The sequence below is a fragment of the Calidris pugnax genome, unplaced genomic scaffold (assembly GCF_001431845.1).
Source record: "Calidris pugnax isolate Ruff unplaced genomic scaffold, ASM143184v1 scaffold81, whole genome shotgun sequence".
In the NCBI taxonomy this organism is placed as follows: domain Eukaryota; kingdom Metazoa; phylum Chordata; class Aves; order Charadriiformes; family Scolopacidae; genus Calidris; species Calidris pugnax.
In genome coordinates this window covers 11,342,105-11,361,446 of record NW_015090880.1, presented here as the reverse complement: position 1 = coordinate 11,361,446, position 19,342 = coordinate 11,342,105, and the positions used below count along the sequence as shown (strand labels likewise).

The window sequence follows — 19,342 nt, the reverse complement described above, 5'->3', positions numbered from 1 at the left end:
GGGCGCGGCCCCTCAGGAGCGGTGGGGCCGGGAAGCGGCTCAGCGGGGCGGGGCGAGCTCCGGTAGGGACCCCCACACCCCCTTCTCCTTCCCTCCCCGGCGGCGGGACCACCGGCGAGGGCAAGCGGGGAAGAGCTGGTTCAAAGCGACCGGGGGGTGGTACCGGGGCCGGTGGCGGTGCGAGGACCGGGCAGCCCCTTCCAGCACGGCCTTAGGCCGTGCTGGAAGGGGCTGCCCGATCCTCGCCCCGAGCGTGGGCGTCCGTTTTAAGTCAGTATCCTTTAAATTTCACCTTTTCCCCCCTTTAGCAGTGATTTAATTTTTTCCTGCCTGTCTCCAAAACCTTAATTCCTGTTATTCTGGAGAGCTCGTTTTCCACCCATTTCCCACCTATTCCTTTCCAACAGTTCGCAAGCAAGTGGTTGCCCCCCCCCCTCTGCCTTTCCCCAGCAGGTGTGTTTTTCTATTTCATCGGTGCAATTTGAGCTCTTTTTATATTTTTTTTTTTTTCCCCTCAAATCTAAACTTTCTATGACTGCTGCTTTATCTGGAGGCAGCAGTCTGGAACAGGAGTGGTCCTGAGAGAATATCTGGGCCGTTTATATTTTTTTTTTTTTCCCCTCAAATCTAAACTTTCTATGACTGCTGCTTTATCTGGAGGCAGCAGTCTGGAACAGGAGTGGTCCTGAGACCAGGTCCTGGGGGTAGTTACAAAGAAAAGGGTTTCCCATCCTGAGTGTTGTAAAACAGCTGGGGGTGTGTGTGTTTGTGTCAGTATTTTACTAAAACAAGGGCCTTATTCTGTGTAAGGTGGGGCACAGAACGCCGTTCTGCTCGTTTCTGGTCTGACTTTTCGAGGGGAGGTCACGGGAGTCCTGTGTTATGCCTTGCTGATTAAATGCAGGAATCAATGAGCGTTGCATTAACGATGTGTCTCGTTGTGTGCGCGTGTGACATCGGGAGCTGTGCCGGTGATGGAGGCATTCACCCTGATTTGGGAGGAAGGTGATGCTCCGAGCCGTTGTGCTACATGGGTTTGCCATCCTAATGGGAAAACTGGTGTTTCCCCTCGATTGAGGTGGTTTGTTACCAACTGGCCGTGGAATTGCATAAGTTTTAACCAGGGTCACTTTGAGAGGCCAGGAACGGCTGGCAAAATCTCAGGGGAAGAAAGCAAGCAATTTATGGACAGAGAAGAATCTGGCAGGGAAGGGGACTCGTTGGTAACCTGGTGCTGAGCGGGCTGTGTCCGTGCTCATCCACACCTGAGTGGGGCAGAACTGGAGGGGGCTTGCCCTGAACTGAGACTGTGGGCTAGAAAGCATTTAACGTAGCGTGGTCACGTATGGAATTTTCTCTTTAAATTTCTTCCAACATGTGAAAAGAGTTAGGTTAGTAATACGATTAACAATATTTAATAAGATTAAAATTACCAGCATAACTCTCTTGAGAAAGGTGGGCCCAGACTGTCAGCAGTTGACGCTCTAATCTCTGCTTTCTCCCACGTAAGTGCTGGAAGGAGTTTGGGCTCCTAGACACTGCTGGCTTTTCAGAAAAGAAGAATTCTGTCCTCGTGTGCTGACAGCTCAGGTATTGCCTTACCTTTCATGTCCACCAAGAGCATCATATTCCCGGCGGGGCCAGGGGATGTTCCCATATAAGGGCAGAGGGAATAGCTGAGGGAGGGTTGTAAGGAGCTCCCAGAGCCATTCCCTTCCCTTCAGTGCCAGTCTTTGTGTAAAGCCGGGTTGTTTCTGCGAGCGCTGCTGGCACACTTGGGCTGTCCTGGCAGCATCAGCAGAGGCTGCAAGGACTGAACGAGTCTGGAAAGTATCTGTTGCTGCTGAAGGTGGCCCTGTGTGCCTGGAGAGAGACCGCCTGCCAAAGGAGCGGTGATGCCAGTTGTATGTTGGGCGTGCTCTGAAGGAAAAAGCACCCACCCAGGTTGCCAATGTGTGGGGTGTGTGCTATCCAGCACCGTGCAACGGGAAAACAAAAGTAATTGCATTTGCTGTCTTCCTCTATTGCTGTTTGCTTTCTGGAGCGGTTCATTTAGCCAGCAGTGTTGGGTACAGGGAGGCACAGTATCTTTTTTCAGTAGAAGAAATGCCTTAGTGTCACCTGGGGAGAGAGAACAACGGATGAGGGAAAGTTCAAAAGAAGATGAAGCAGATGCTTCTCACCAATTCTTGATAGTTTTTGTGGTAAAAGCTCTACCTCTGAATCAGTCAGATTCACATTATTTTTATTCTGTCACCTTCCTCTCTGTCTCAGTCCTTTCTGCTGCCTGTCAAAGCAAACTCACAGGGGCTGCAGTTTCTCCTCCTCCCTGGCCGCCTCTCCATCTGTTCTTTTTTTGTTTGTTTGTAGCTGTTGAGTTGTTGTTTTTTTCCCTGAAACTTCAAATTGGCTATTGTAGCCAAGCTCTGAGCTGAACCCTCCCAATCTTGCATAAGGGCATCCTGGAGGAAGATGATAGGACTTTGATTCATCCCAACTTGCAGGCTGTGCAGGGTGGTAGCAGTCAGAGGAGGCATGAGCCTGCCTGCTTTCTTGTAAGAATTAGCCCTCTAGATACGAGCTAGTTTCAGGAAGCAGGGATTGGACTCGTGCCCTTTTCACTCACCTGGATCTTCAGCAAAATGTCTTTGTGCTCCGAGTGCTGGAAAGCTGGTGCGTTCTACTGACTCTCCTTTGCATTCCCCATAATCTGTTAAAGCCCTGGATTTGATTCGCATTTGTTTGTGGTTCTTGTGAGTATCTGATTGCAGGATTACTGTATCTGAAAGGATTCATCTTCTGCTGTTCATCAAAACCACAGGAGGGCTGCTTTTGCCTTTATGGGAATGTGCCAGCTGGTCTTTCATTGTGCTGGTATCATTTTCCTTGTCCTACTGGAGGCATCTTTGATGACCTGATGGTTGTGATGATGTCTTTAGAGGAGATTCATATTGATTGTTATTTGAGCGTTGGCTGGTTTGGTCTCAGTGCCGGAAGAAAATTCTTAGAAAATTCTTGCATGTGTTTTCCAGGGACAAGCATTAGAGACATTAGGAGCACGTGCACAGTCTCATGACATGATACCGTTGTTCCAGGAGGCAGAGTAGATGCTTAATTCAATTGGGAAACCGTAATCTCATGTGTTGCACAGTCTTCACTCCAGCACAGTGGTGAGAGCCAAAGACATGCTGGATCTAGGGACTCTCTACAAAACAGCTTGGAGGGGGGGTTTTCTGACGGTGTAGCTCTCTAGAACCATATAGGATCAGCCCTCATGCTCTGGTTCGCTGAAGTGATAACTGAGATGTGGCCCTGCTTAATAAACTGCCTTGTAGTCGCTGGAGCTCAGACTTGCTAAGCTGCAAAGGTGCGAAAACATGAAGGAGGATGTCTCGACCTGTACCGACACGCACAAGAACCACAGTGCTTTGGTGTGAGCTCTTCAAGGCTCTGCTCTTTCTCCCCAGCTGCTTAAGTAATAAACGTGGAGGACTTGTTTTCGCTGCTAACAAATTTTTTTAGCCAAGTAGTAACTAAGACATCTGAGCTCTTTTGAGGTTGCAGGAAGCGATTTGGGTCTCCTTTTCATTAACTAAGTAAGTACTGCCTCCTGATGCTTGGGGTGTGGGGGGGAAAGAAGCAGCAAATGGTGTCAGTTTAGGTGGATTTTTTTTTGTTTGTTTGAATCATTTTTTATATGATTTCTAACATTCTTAATTTAACATTAGAATTTCACTTTCAAATCCTGCCCGCCACCTCCAAGAAAGAAAAAGGAGGGAAAAGAAGTAGAAAAGAACTTTGTGCTAGCATAGAAGATTTTAGATGTTGATCAAAACATGAGGTCAATCTTTAAATTATGTAGATGCTAAGGAAAATCCCGGATGCCAGACTTTAATTGCATGTGAACTTTAGTTATTTGCTTGCAGTATAAACAGTGCAAGTACTGTGAGGAACATTTCACCCGTGCCTGGCAAGCGTGTGAGATTTCACATTGCTTTTGGCTTTGAAGTTTAACTACAGAACAGCGTGGAAATGGTGGGTTGAGTTTCTCCAGCCTCTGCTGCTGCTCTCAAAATTCCTGCAACTTCATAGCTTACTCCCTTTTAGGAACTGATAATTCGTTTCCCTTCTTGAAGTATCTGAACATTGGAATTTTATCTTGCTACTTGTATCTATTCCCGTTCTGCCTCATGTGGAAAGTCTTTTGTCCCTGTGTCACGGGGGCTGTAGGTGGATTGATCTTTGTTCCTGGTGGTGGTCTAGCAGCTGGTTTTGTATCCGGGGCTGGAGTTTAGGAATTGTGTTACTGCCTGCTTCAAATACCCACTGAGAATCTGTGGTGAGCCATCGGGATACACAGCTGTAAGGTATTAACGAAATGGATTGCTGTTGCTAACAAGCTGTGTGTCTGCAGGTGCAGAGAAATTCAAGTCATCACCGTTCTCATTCTCTTTTGCACGTTTCCTTAATTCTGAATTTAAAGGCAGTGCTGCCTTTGAGGCTTCTGTGTTTCAGTGAAAAAGCATGTGTGTCAGCTCATCTCAGCATAACGTGGTACTGCCCGTCAACTGAGTTGCAGTGATGGGAATCGTACTGCTGCTGAAGTCACCGCAGGGAGAATGCCATCTCTCCTGCGTCCTGCCCTTCCCTGCAGCTCTGCCGTGGCAGGGCAGTAGTTGTGCCTGGGACACTGCAGGTGGGGGAAGTTGATTGTGTTCATGCATTTGTCTATGCTGATGAAGCTAGTTTTTTGACTAAATTGCATGTCATTCTATAAATAGAACGGGTATATTTGACATCTTACCCTATTATAATAATTCTGAAAATTACTACATAGAAGCAGTGTTTTCAGCTTAAGGTTTCTGCCCATGTGTGCCTATTTCAAAATCATTTTTGTTTCTATCTCTGTTCCTTTAGCTCTTCTATACCATACAATTTCACATTTTGGCTAGGCAGCCTCCCTGTTCTTTGTGTGGAGTCGCCTTAAGAACTGGAGAGCAGCCCGTTTCCCTCTCCTCGGGTCCAGACTCCTGGAGATTGTGCGCTCTTGAAATCCTTCTCTTACTTACATGTGGCTGTGCCTCCATCCTCCTGTGTGAGACTGTGAGGAGTTTCTGGGCTCTCTAAAGAAATGCCAACCTCTGTGAAGAGCTGGCCAAGCAAATGCTTGAGAATATGCTCCTGACAGTGTCCTGCAAGCGCTCTGTGCTCGTCAAGTCCGTCAGACAACAAGAATTTAAAGCACAGAAACAAGGGCTTCAGAGATGCTCCTGCCAGACCAGACTTTGTCAGAAATAATGTTACCACTGAAGTTGTTGTAGGGTTTTGGACAGCTTGGAGTTAATGGCCCTGAAGTAACTCTCTCTTTGGCACTTCAACCTTTGATCTCAAGATTTTTTGCATCAGCCTAACCTTCTTAAAATGCTGGAGAGAGCAATTCTGTTAGTGAATTACCTAATAGTAAATTATCACATGTGAGAGCATTTTGGTAACTCTCTGGGATCATCTGTCTGCTGTCTTACATACGCTGGAGTCATGAGCTTGTCTCACCTCTCCTATGCTGTCTCCTACATTCAGTTTAGCCAAAAAATGTATGTGCTGGAGAGCTGTAGTGCAAAAGCAGTTCCTGGACTTCTGAATCCCACCGCCATCGATGTTTTGATCTCTATTTGCATACTGCTCGACTTCTTGCATACAGATTGCAGTCCATTACTGAATGATTCTGCCCAAGAGAATGGTAAAACGGGTGTGCAGCTGAATTAATTGCATGAGAGCGATGTGTGCCACTGTGGGAAATAGAGAAGTAGTAACCAGGGGCTCTGTTTATTTGCCAACTCTTTTTAGCTGGTTTAGCATTTTGAGAGAAATTGCTGAAATGAGACTGCAGAATTGTTGAAGGTACTAGGGAGACTAAGGCATTTGTGAATTTATGTTCTGATCCTGAGTTTAGGTGAAACATAGTTTGGATGGCATTTTTTGTCAGCCTGAAACTGTTGAAAGAGACTTAAGGCAAAGATTGCCAGGGCTTTCTGCTGCTTGGCCCGTGTGTCAGTGCAGCTTTCTCATGGCTACAGTGAAGAGCTGTAACTGGGATGTGATGAGGATGCCTATGCCTTCTGGGGGACTGCTATTGCTGTAATGGGTAGCACTGACTCTTACTGTTAGTTTGCTTCCTGGATCTAGATTTTTCCTGTCTGTTGGGGATTTGTAACCAGAAAATGTTCTCCAGATGTGTAACAGCCAACAGAGGTGCATGTGCAATTATAAAATGGCCCTGGTTGCCTGCTGCCAGCTTGTCCCCTTGGCAGTGTAGGCAAAACTTGAATTGGCAAGAAGGCAGAGCAGTCCCTGTGGCACTGCCATCCCCGAGTGACTCAGGATGCTGAGCTCCTTGGCCCCAGTAACAGGCAGCTGGAGTCCCAGTGCTGGAGTGTCTGGTTGTGCTCTGTGCCTGGCACTGCTGAGATGATGTAGAGCTAAAGAAAAAGGAGCAGAGAGGTGCAGCTGCCCTACAAATGCTGGTTTTGTTCTCTGCACTGTTGAGAGGGCAGCTACCTGCAAGGTTATTCTCTATAGCAGCAGAGATGGGGGCTGTGTGTGCTGGCAGTGTGGCCATATGAGCAGCTGCACGGGGGCAGATGAAAGAGCCATTTAGGCTGTTTTGCTTTTTCTGGGCTTGGGACAGTCAAGTCTCTGTCCTTATAGTGACCAAGTCACCATGGCCCCTTCCCGATCCGCAGCCTCAGGAGCAAGCTCAGCAGAGTGCCACAAACCTAAAGGTTTCTGGGGTACTTCTGACAGTCACGCTTTCTTACTTGTTGCATTTTAAAACTATTCCTGTGTGTTGTAGCAATGGTATTGTGTTCTGGATACTTGAACCTTGTAAATGCATTTTCTGTCTACAAAAGGCAGAAGGCCTGCTTGCCGTCAATGGTCTTGCAAATAATTGTTCAATTTCATTGTGGTACCAAGTCCTGCGTGTACAAGGCGGTGGCATCACGAAGCCTTCCTTAATGACCCATATTGATACCAGCCACAGTTCCATAATGCATAGCTAGGCTTCACAACACTGTGGAGAACTGTATCTGTTGAAGTTTGTGAATAAAGGTTGTACAGAGTAGGGAAGCTGATGGCCGCATTGCAGGCTCATGTTATTTTGGAGCCAACCATTCAGATACATCATAGCATCCCACCATCACAAACCTGCTATAGCAACTGCTCTTGGAGTGGGTCTGTGGATGCCAAACTCATTAGCTACAGACAAATAACATCTAAATAGTGCTTACCTTCCAGATGATGACAGTGATGGGCATCCTGCTGGGAGGAACTTGCATGCTGGCGTTCTGCTCGTGCAGCCCAAGAAACATGAACATTGCTGGTTAAATAGTTTTGCAGTTTGATGTTCTGGTGCTGGCCGAGGGTTTGTGTTGGTGTCTGGTGTGGGTGGGCAGCAGCAGCAGCAGGGAAGTCCAGGGTTGCTGCTGCACTGGGCAAAGCTGTTACAAGAGAATGACCTGCACTTGCAGTCCTGAGGTTTCATCCTTTTCCTTTGCTTCCTGGGTGTCTGAAAGCCATTAGGCTGTGCATCTGTTTACCTTCCTCCCAGCGCTGCCAGCACAGTGTAATCCTAACGGGTGCTGCAGTGACAATTACAGGCTCCGTGTCCTCTGAGGGCTGCCAGAGCCTGTTGGATCATCAAAACACAAATGACACCTGGCTGCTCGGCTCTAGGATTGTAATCTGCATCCCCAAGTGCACCGTGTATGAAGTACCAGAAGGCACAAGGTCCTAATGATGGAACTTTGCCCAAAATATAATGTGTTTATTTTAAGCAGGTAGAAATCAAATGCATGCAGTAATTCTCGAGGGAAATGGTTTCAACCAATATAAACACATGGAGCGTCCTTGTTATCCCGCTCTGTAATGAAGAATAAAACTCAAAAACCTCTCTTCTGTGTAGAGAAAGCCCTAAAATTTTTGTGCTTATGAAACTGTTACCTCTTCTGGGAACTGTTCTTAGTGATGCTGCTTCACTGAAATACAGCCGTTAGTCTACAAATTGGTACTGATTTCTTTATCACTCGGTGACCTGTAGGAAGACCTGTGTTTGTTTTCAGGCTGCTCTTCTGTATGTGCTCTGAGAAGTCTTGTCTCTTTGGCCTGTTTGGGACAGAAAGGTGAAAAGCTCAAATGGGGAAAGTAGAATTGATCTTTTGGGAACTACAAGGAAAAAAGAGTATTACAGAACTTTCATTCTGCAAACCACTTCCTTTAAAATGCAGACTGTTTACATGTGTTAATTCCCTTTGTTTTTTGTGGAGTGGAAAGGTCACTTTGTCTCTTATCTAAACTACGACAAAATCAATCGTCTAATCAATTTCTAAAGTAGCTTTAGTCAAAATGACTACTGTGGTGCGGCTTGGGCTTTGATGTGTGAAGGTGTCCCAAAAAGCTGCTAGAAAAGTCAATGCAAAGCATCACTGCAAATAAACTTAGAGAAATTGTAGGGGAATTTTCTGTCCCATTCACTATGTCCACAGGGTATTTTTTTTTCCCTTGCCCAGTCCCAGCGTGGCTTCCTCCTGGTGTTCCCACTGAAAGAATAGATCGCTGAGAGCAGATCAACAAAAGCAGTCATGCAGTTCACTTGAGCGGTCATGCATAAATATGAGCAGTGTTTCTGCTGTTAAAACTGACGGGTAGCCTGCCTTGCCACCAGTTTTCCATAGGCTTCACATTCCTGCTGCTTGGAGCTATGTTGAGGATCTCATCCAAGAGGACATTGTCCCTAACAGACAGCAGGTATTAGTGTTCCCTGGTAGCAGGGCTGGGGGGGATTCACAATGGCAAGTAAGCTTCTTGCTTTGAAAATACCAAGTTAAGGGTTGATAAAACCACGTCTCGTTCTACACTATTGCCTTGGAATTCTTTTCTTCTGTGTGAGATAATGGGCAGAGCCCGTCCTGCTGTCACACTGACCTGCACCCAAACCCTGGCCTGTGCTCCTGCCTGCACACAGAGCGTACACTCTCTGCCTTGTGCTCCCTGCGAACTTAGATGTGTGTTTGACACAGCACAAAAGGAGAACTGTCACTAAATGGAACTGCTGGTTGGAGGTGGAAGTTCAAGGGGCTTCCTGATAGAGCAGAAGCAGTAAGAGGTACTAGCTCTCCTGATATGGAGTGCCTGGTTCACATCTACAAGGTCTTAATGCTTTTCGTGCAGTGATCTTGAATAACTCAGGTCTTTGGGGAGATTTGAGATGGATAGTTATTGGTTTTGATGTATAGTTCAGAGGATATATACCTCTGAAGTGTTTGGTTGCGTTAATAGTAAGAAAGAACAGCTGGAAAGAACCAGGTGAGTACAGGGCAGCAGGTGACTATGTTCATGTAATGTGTTTATTAGGATGTTTGACTTGGAGCCGTACAATGGTATGAATAATTGAACTGTGCCAATATCAACAGCGTACCTCATAATTATTTAATTAAAAAAAAAAAGGCTGATGCATCTGAAATCCTGGGTTACTGGGGACATGTCAGAAAATGTTATTCCTAGTAGGCATCTTCAGTGAGCGTCTGTACTCTGTGCTCTTCAGTAGTTCATCAGTATTCTGGACATAAATCTGAAGCCATTGCTAATGTTGATTCAGTAGAGAAGCAGGCAATGCTGAGGGCAAATTCAACTGGAAATGACACGTCTGTTGGGATTTTCTTGCTTGAAGATTCTGAATAGTACGTAAATCTTTGGCAGAATAGGGATCAGGTAGTGAAGTTTTCCTTAGTGCTTTTAGAGAAATGATTAAATGGTGACTAAGAAAGATACGAGCTCCTTAACAGTCAGTTAAGATAGATAATTGCCTGTTAGCTAACTGATACGATCTCTGCAGTCTATGATTTCTGTAGCTCCTCCGTTATGCTGTAAAACGGGTCTAGTGAAATAACATCCATTTGATACAGGCAAGTATAGACTTCTGTGTGCCAGGGATGCTGATCATTTGCCAATTGGGTGCTTCACCAAAGCAGTGACCCTGAAGAAGGGGGAGGAGGTGGTGGGGATAACAATCAAATTGATATTTAAAAACAAAACAAAAGAAAAAAAACCACCCCAAAAACCCCCAGAACAAACCCCAACCAAACCAAAATCTAACCATTCAGAGTTGTTCAAGCACTCAAGAAGGTGCCTTGTAATGAGAGACCGACAGGACTGATCTGCTGATTCCCAAAAAAGCTATTGAGAGGTGACTTGGTTAAAGCACGTGCATAATTGACTCTGAGGAGCTACTCTTTAATCCAGCAGAGAAGGAATTAATGGCTCAAGGCAGAAGGCAAACAAATAAGAAATTGGACTGGCCTTGCTGCCAGAAAGAATGGTAGAGCTGCTAGAGCAAACTACTAGGAGAGCAGTGAACTTATGTTTTGACCTCCAAAGACCTCTAGTCTAGATGCCATAAACCACTACATTTTGCAGAACCACTTAATGGGTTTTGTGGAGGTGTGAGTGGATAAAATGGAACAGCGCCTGTGTGTTAGGCAGGAAGTCGGAGTGGTCTTACCTTAAATTATGTGACTCTGACTAGTCCTGCTACAATTGATTTCTGGTTTTCTGTGTTTTAGAAATAATCCCAAGACTAATGCAGTTGTGTTTCTCATCCCTGTTTTTTTTCCTCTCAAACTTTGTTCATGTCTAAATGTTTTATGCAACGTGAGTGGTACATCCTGGATATGAAGAACCTTGTTCATGACAGGAGCGTTCACTTGAGGTTTGTACTTCAGGTGACTCCTGAGAATGACATCTTCTTTATATTTCTTACAGTATTTCTTTCACCGTTAAGCTGATCTCTCTGTCTGACCCATCTTCTGGTACTTATTTTACTGATTAAACTGTCTAGGAAAATAGAGTTTTATTAAGCAGTTGGTGTGTAAACCCATGTACACCAAGGAACAGTGTTAAATTCCAATTGCATTTAATTAATTTCAGTTACTTTCATTAATCTTCTCTTGTATTCATTGTGAAAATCCTTTACAAATAAATCTGATGAATGTTGTCATTTAGCCTATGATTGTTACAGAGTAACTTGTGATTGTTTACAGGCTGAAAACTAACTTACCATTTTATAAGGCAAGACAAATCATTGAGCTCATTTAGTCTGATGTTGTGTAAAGCAAGGCAGTGGGCTGCCTGAATTTAAGCTAAACATCGAAGTTCAGACTGAATATAAATAAAGAGAAGATCTGCGAGTGATCATGATGATGGAGAGCTTGCCATAGCAAATACATTTTAAGATATCCCTGGGAAAAGAGGTTTGGAAAACAGACCCTGGTCTGCTCACTCCAGAAACCTGCAATTGGCAAATTATTAACTTTGTTCTGAATGGGTTAACTAATGAGGTACTTGCTCTGTTTGGCTTCTGATTGACTATATAATAGCCAACATCAGCAATCTCTGGCCTGTGCTGGATTGTGAAGTCTGCTAATTAACACATTAGTTTCATATTGCTGCTGCCAATGTTTGCACTGAAGAACTTCGCTTTTTTTGGCCATATGGATGGGTGGGAATATCAAGACCGTATTACAGCTCTGTGCTTATTCATGTGTGATGCTTTGTGTTCTGTTTTTCCCAAGACGTCTAATCAGGCTTGGGGCTGAACAGTGCCTTTTCGGGGAACCTTTAACTGAAAGGTCAAAATAAGCACAAGGCCCGGAGACAAGTCTTGCTTGACTCCCTCCCACCCTCCTTTGTGTCTGTCTCTCTCCACTTATACATATGTACGAGTCCTTCACCCAACACGTTCATCTCATTCCTTTCTTGAGACCCAGGGCTTCTAAGTGCCCTGCTGCCACTCAGGGTCCTCCCAGACAGCACGCAGCTCTGCAGGGGGAATCTCACATAGCGACCTGCAAGTCTGTTTTCTGGGGGCTAGGAGGGATGATCCATGGTTGGGGGGCTCCTGGCTCTCACCTACTGATGGGTCTGCGGGCTTCCCACCATTGCTGTGCACTGTTAGGGGCCTGGTGGGGGTGTGTGTGTCTCAATTAACCATGTGTAGGTAGACGGGGATTTCCCTTAAAGGCAGTATTTGCTTATAGACTGGGATCTGGTGATTCTTCAAGGGAGTGGGGAGGAAAATACACCTTAAAGTGGTCTCAAAGTGAGGGGTCCAAGTGATGCTGTGGAAGCTGAAGACTTGGGTTTGCTGTACAGATCGGGTCTGACGTAAGTGGGCTTTGTTCATGCTTATCCTGTGCTACCTCCCATCCGTGCACTGAAGGCTCTCCCTGGAAAACCACTATTGGGAGCTGGAGATGTTGAAAACTAGATATTTACTCCAGCTCTCAGTGTGCATCTGAGGAAGATGCCTTTGTTTTAGTAAATGAGATTTATTTTTAAAGTATTGATGGGTTTGTGCGAAAACTAGATATTTACTCCAGCTCTCAGTGTGCATCTGAGGAAGATGCCTTTGTTTTAGTAAATGAGATTTATTTTTAAAGTATTGATGGGTTTGTGCCTGTTACAAGAGCATTTGAGGCAGTCAACTCTTGTTTTTCTTTTACTGTCACTGTTTCAGCCCTGCTTTGGCTACTCTCCTCCTTTACTCGCAAAGTGCAATTGAAAATGGGGTATTGAAGCAGCCCATCTAGTTCTTTGTATGCAATCTAGCAAACGTTAGTGCTGGAAGTTGGACTCTTGCTGCTGTTTGTCTGGTAACATTAGCCTCTGTTGTTTCCTTGTGCTGCTTTTGAAAAACACTGGTTTGGTTTCTGTGTGAGAGGTGGTTGGCCCATAAATGTATGCCAACCCACCTAATAATTCTTTTCAAAAACCTTTCATCAGGTCTTTTCTGTTATGCCGTTTAGAAAGAAGGAAAAAAAAAAAAAACCCAAACACCTCCCTTACCCCTGGAAACAGCAGTCGTCTTGTTCTGCTGTGCTGACTGCTGCTCATGCTGATCAGTACCGTTTCCTTTGTCTTCGTTTATTTTAGAGTTAAGCTATAAGCTGTTTAAGACTGGGCTATTTTTGTTCTGTACTTTTGCAGGGTCTTTTACGTGAGCCTCCTAAACTCTAAAACAAATGCTCTTAAAGGCAAAACTACCATCCATGTCAGGGGCAAGACGGTCATTGCTCTAAAAGCGAAGATTTGTGGCTTTGCTCTGGTAAAACATTTTGGCAAGCGCGTGCCTGTGCAGAGGGATGCCTAGGTCAGGGCCGGACTCATGGCCATCTTCTGTCTCTAAGTTGGATTGCCTTTTGTCAGTCAGATGCCTTAGGATCCCCACCTTCTCTCTGGTCCCTCTTTTGACAGTAGCTGTGGGCGCTCAGCAGGGGCTCCCTGGCCGTGTTTGCTTTAGCTGGGGAGGTGTTTGCCTTCACTGCAGAATTCCAGTTTCCAGCTGCCGGGGAAACCTGGAGCGGTTGTGTTGATTTATTAGGGCACAGTGCGCCTCAGGAATGCCTTTGCTAAGGAGCCGGGAGTGATGGAAGGGATCCTGCCTGATGTGGCATGAAGCCTTCTTGTTTCTCTTTACAGAGATCCTAAGCAGGAATTCCCCAAAGCGAGGTAAGAAAAATAGCTCACTCAGCTGACTACTTTGGAGAGTGTCAAAGTGAGACTTTGGTTAGGTTTCCCTGGCATAGAATCAAGGAGGTGGATGATAGCTGCAATTTTAATAGTGCAATTTTAAGTGAGTTTTTGGTGGGAGATGGTACTGTGAATTGCCCGACCAGAAGGTTTGTATGCTTTTGGTTTGTGTTAAGAGCTGGCATTCCTGAGCTACTGACTAGGGCTTTTTTCTGGGACTTGGCTTTGGGCCATCTGAATGTTTTGCACTTGAAAGAAGCAAGTTTCAACCTCTTTGGATTTGCAGACTTCTAAAAGTTTTCCTTTAGAGATACGGCAATAGATTTGCTTTTTTAATTACCTTTGCAGACAACAAAAGTCTATGGGCCACAAGCTTAAAAATCACTGACACAACTGTGTCTTCTCGGTAGTGAGTTCACTGGAATACCTTCACACCTCCGTAATTTGTCCTAGACCTCTGTCGTGCACCCCTTATTTTCCCTTCTTGTCTGGCACAAACATACAAGTACATGTTTCTGGGCTTGATTTCTCTCTTCTGAGATTTTGGTGGCTGTTGCCCCAGCTGATCTGAAACCAGTATGTAGGAAAATGTTGGGTGTTTGTGCAGGGTAGGGTGGGCAGCCGGTCACTCTGTGTTGATCAAGTATTTGGTAATGGCAGAGTAGGTTGTGTTTATGGGGCATCGGTGCTGAGAAGGAATTTCCTTTCCTGGCTGGGGGAGAAAGCCTGTCCACGTACAGCTTTCTTCCTTTGCTTTAGCATTCCTTGAGGTTGTTTCCTATTTTACAAATGCATCTTTTGAGAACTGCCAGGAAAACGTCTCTCTCAAATGGAAATGGAAATTTCTGAGCTCACAGGGATGAAAACCTTTGGGTCTGTGCTCACAGAATGAAAAGAGGATTTCCAACCAGCCATTCTTCAGCGTGCAAAGCAGTGGAGCAAAGTCCACAGAGACTCTCCGAAAGTTATTGGCTTTCCTCGGGAAGGATGCGTGTGAATAGAATTGAATGAGGTTGGTCCCGTCCTCCTTGGCTTCCCTGCTGCAAGTACAGAGAGCGGTGTAACTTTGAACTCTGTAGATGCTTGAATAAAATGGGAAATGGTGGGGTTTTTTTAAGGAGATGTCTTGCAAACAGTTCTAGAGCCAGTGTTCCTGTATTACTGTAAATAAGAGAAGTAATGGTTTTGTGACTGCATTTGGGTCTGATAGAAAGCAGGGTAAGGGAGGCAACGCTGATTTTTCCAGAACTATTTGAAAGGTTCAGAAAGAGGGTGGTCTGCTGGAGTAGATGCAGATGGCTTATTTTCACTGGGGACTGTTAAACCTGCCAAAGTGTAAACTGCATCTTAACAGAAAGATGTGAAGACGAGGCCTGCACATCTCTCCCTCCTAATTACCACAGCTCAGCTGCTGCTGTCTCTTACGCTTACACATCTGAAAGGTGACAATGACAATGTCTTGAGTGGCAAAGTAATAACAGGAAGGAGCTTTTTTTTTTTTTAAGCTGTAGCCTGGAACAAAGAAGTTATTCAACCAATAGACAAGATTATCTTCATGAAAAATCTTCCTCCTAGAAACTACTCTTCATGAGACCACTGGAATTTTTGTAGGTCGTGATGGCTTGTTTCCTGAGCGACTACAGGTAGAGCAGCAGCCAGCTTCATCCTCTTTCCCACACTGACAGCGTCAGGAATGTCCACCACAGCAGCAGGACTTCCATTTCTGCTGTCCCTGCAGGTCTGCGCCTCTGTACACAGTACCTTTTCAAGCAGCTGGAAGGCTTTTCTCTCATGTTCTGGCAAAAATTGCAAAAAACTCCAGTAATATTTTCACAGCAGTTACTTTAGTTGCTAAAACCCAGACTGCAAATCTTCATTGCTCATGGCACACAAAAGAGAGAAAAGATAGTTTTGACTATGACCTCCTCTTAGAGGAACAGGGACTTGAGAGGGGGAAGGACAGTGCTATAGTTGTGATTGCATTGTAATGGTACAGAAAGAGCGGAGACAGCAGCAGCTCCCAGTTGGTCTGCAGGTGGCTGTTTTGGATCCGGTGTTCCCCTGTGAAAATCTCTTGTAGGCTGTGGTCTCTCGTGGCAGTCTTGCTGGTTAGCTATTAACTTGGTCAATCTTCCCTCACCCATGACCCTGCCTGGTTTCACTCTATCCCTGTAAATCTGATTTAAGAAACAGCTTTGTGAAAGTTTCTCTTTCTGCTTCCCCACTTGTTCTCTTGAGCTTGGGAGAACATGCTGGCACCCAAGCTTTTGCAGCCACATTTTTAGTGTCCCCTTTTGCTTCTGTCCCTTACCCTTTGAGCAGTCCCTGGGGAGCCCCATGCCAGGGGCAGCAGGCAGGACAGGCTCTGATCAGACACTGTGCAATCAGCTGATGAGATTCTGCTGGGAAACAACACAGCAGAGGAAAGGAAAACCAGCACTGAAAACCACGGCTTTTTTTAGCTGAGAGGAGAATGTCCTGCTTCATACATAGCCTCCTCCTGCTTATCCGAATACATAGTCCCTTCCTTTTCCCATCACATAGCGTTTTCTCTCGCTGTATCAGGGCACTTGGGCTGGTGCGGATCTGAAGGAGCAGCCTATAGGATGAGATGATTCTGCAGTGGTATTTGCCATGTTTCTGCAGAGGGCTCCCCTCTACTCAGCTGCCTACTTCTGTCTCCTCTTGTAAGATATTTCTTTGAGTAGAATCATAGAATGGTTAGGGTTGGAAGGGACCTTAAAGATCATCTAGTTCCAACCCCCCTGCTATGGGGGGTACACTGTTTGCAACTGTGTTGGATGCTAGAGCTCTTCCTTTCCCACTTGTAATAGCCAGCTCCCTCAGCCTTTTCACAAATAGGGAATAAAAGTTGACGCGAGGGGATGCCTGTCCATTTCTATCAGCCTGGGAAATGGTGGATTTCTCTCCTGAGGCCCTTGCCTCGGGCGTCTCGCCAAAAGGCATCTAGTCTCTATTCACTTCAAACACATACGGTCCCTAAGCCAGAAATGTGCAGAAAGCCTTGTGAACTGTGATCAACTGAAGGCCAGACAGCGTGACCTGGTGCCTCTTAAAAATCAATGAATTGAAGAGCTGTGACTTCTGGATGCTTGGGAAGTGCGAGCAGGCTGCAGCACCCGCTGCGCGATGGGCACCTGAAAGGATGACAGGATGATCAGCTCAAACAAGGATCTAACCTGTATTTATGGTAGGAAAATATCCTGAAAACTGTGCCAAGAGAATTAGAATTTGAGTAAATGAAGTGTTTTGGCAAACACAAGCGATTACCTTCTTCGTAGATCCTGTCTACAGACTTCCTTTCTTCAGAGCAAGAGGAGTTTAAGGCAAATTTTACTTTGGAGCTAAAAGGCATGTTTTGAGCAAAGGGAGTGCAAGTGGTGCTCGGATGGACTCCAGGCGTTTGGTGTTCCCGAAGAAATGCAAACAACTGCAGAGAAGGGTATAGCTCAGATCCTTTTGCCAGTGTGCTTAGCAAGCTGCCCAGCACCAGATCTGGTTCAGTCTTCGACAAGTGACCTCTGTCACTGAACGGGAACATAAAGAGCCTCAGTGAGCTTTGGCTGAACTGGGCTTTTGCCTGTCTGCTCCGGAGAGAGAGAGTAACCTCAGTGTTCCGCTCCCTCCCTCCCCCCCGTGTGTCTGTGAAAGTACTAACTTGATTTAGCTGCCAAAAAAAGACATTTAAAAAGTATACATTGCTCTCCTGTGTCCTAACTTCTGTAAAATATGGGTTACGGTTGGTTCCTGTATATGGTGCTCAGTAATTTGACAGAAGAGAAAACGGCACCACTACAACTATCTACACAACACTTAATACAGTGAGGTCTTAGTCTGTACTAGGGCTCCAGAGTGCTATTCTGAGCATTATGAACCCGATTATATTACCACAGAGCTCAGATGGCTCGGAGCCACACTCGGGATATTAACTGTTTCTATTAAGCTTTGCATTTAGAGATCCTTCTGGCAGGGGAGGATGATGCTGAACGAGCTGGCATTCCCACAGCAAAACTCTGTGTATGTGTCTGTACAGTCAGGGAGTATTTTGTATTTGATTTGCAAAAGGGGTAACCTGAGTTCCAGAGTTTGCTAACTTATGGATGCTCAGCATAATCATCTTTTCAATATACTAGTTTTGTAGCTGCAGGTGTTGTGGAGGAGGCACTTACTGATGTAGATGTACAGGAGTGCAAGAGATACCTTACAAAGTGCTATAAGTGGCATAAGGGATAAATCCATATGTAGTGTGTTGTCTGACACAGTATGTGATAAAATGGCATTGGATGGTGTTACTTGTGATTCACTCTGTGTCCCTGAAAGAGCATTTTTAAGACTCAGTTAAGTTTACGGTGAAAGTAGCTTTAGGAATAGTGAAAGTCTTTCCCACTTCTGTTTTTTAAAAAAAAAAAAAAGGTGTGTTTCTTTTCATGATTTACATTTGTTTTGTGCTGTTCCAGATTTTGTAAAAACAAACCCCCTGAAAACCCAAACAACAACAATAATAAAAGAAACCTTCTCTACATCGCTTGGGCAATCCAAACAAAGTTGATGAGTTTCTCACTGTTTGGATACACGTTGGCTGCCGGGTGGGAACTCTGCAACTCTGCCTTCATTACTCTCCAAGTGCAGGAAGGATGAGAGAAACGTATAGAATCCTGCCCTGGTACTGCCTGAATGTGAAGCACACCACCTGCAGACGGGTGTGCTGAATTCGGAGCCTCGATGGCTGCCTTACTGAGGAAAAGGGGGTAGGCAGGACTGTGTGGCTGTTGGAGGTATGAGGCAGTGGGGTAGGGAAGGTTGCAGGTTTGCTGCTGGGAGAACAAGGATGCTGGAGGGAAGGCAACTTCTCATCTCTCCTTGGAGGCAACAAGACTTTGCTGGGCTTGGGTTTAAACCCCTTCTCACAGTAAAACTGCAATTTGTAGCTCCTTTCTCTGTAACGGGAGAGAGATGCGACTGTTCAGGCAGGGACTGCCTCCTGTGCAGTGAACAGCTTCTCTGCAGGAGATGGAGATGAGTGGATGGAAGTATCCCATGTGGGCCCATGGTGCCACTGGTTACTTCGTACTTTGACTGAGTTTGTGTTTGTTTTATCAATGAATATCACCTTCCCCAGAAAGCAAACAGCTGACATCTGTACCTCGCAAAGGCTTTGCTCTCCAAACTTGAGCCTATCATGCAAGGAAGTGATGACCTTGGTGTTCCTCTGCCTTCTCAGCTGCATTTTTTTGTCTCAGACACCACTGGCCCTGAGATTTGGATGCATATCCCTCTGCTGCTTTGTGTTAAAAGTGAAGAGTGAACTGTAACGTAGGGAAGCAGTTCGTATGATGAAACCCATCAAAATGAACACGAGGGAGTGGTGGTTGGAAGGGCTTGGATGAGACATGCTAATTGGGCTGGATGTTGTAGTGAGGGGGAGAAGGGGAGCTAGGAAGGGACTGCAATGGGAATCAGTCCCCAGAATAAATATCACACAAGTGGGGTGTGAAGGGATAAGCAGTCTCCTTCGAATTGGATTCTGTGCCTCAGCCTTCCTCCAGGAGTTCCTGCAATTTAGACAAATGGCCAACAGCAGATTATTTTTTTTTTTAAGTGGCGTTTGTGCTGAACACTTGCAGGAGCGCGTTCCCATCCAGCTGCTGAGCAGAAATCCTCCTTCGGTCTTGTTGGGAGCTGCTTTGCCCTTTTCTGTGGCAGCAGCTTTTGCAATAGGACCCCCCCACTCTCCACCCCC

General features: G+C 45.5%; 1 protein-coding gene across 2 annotated transcripts in view; it reads left to right on the top strand.

The window, feature by feature from the left end:
• Positions 1-1,571: 1,571 nt before the first annotated feature.
• The window catches only part of PLXNB1 (plexin B1), an 80,469-nt gene continuing 62,698 nt past the window's right edge, over positions 1,572-19,342 (top strand). The window contains exon 1 of one of the 2 annotated variants that reach the window (XM_014946793.1): positions 1,572-1,590. The gene's annotated coding sequence lies outside the window, so the exon portion shown is untranslated. Of the gene's footprint in view, positions 1,591-13,452; positions 13,561-19,342 lie in introns of those variants that run through there. The other variant, XM_014946794.1, reaches the window with a different exon arrangement.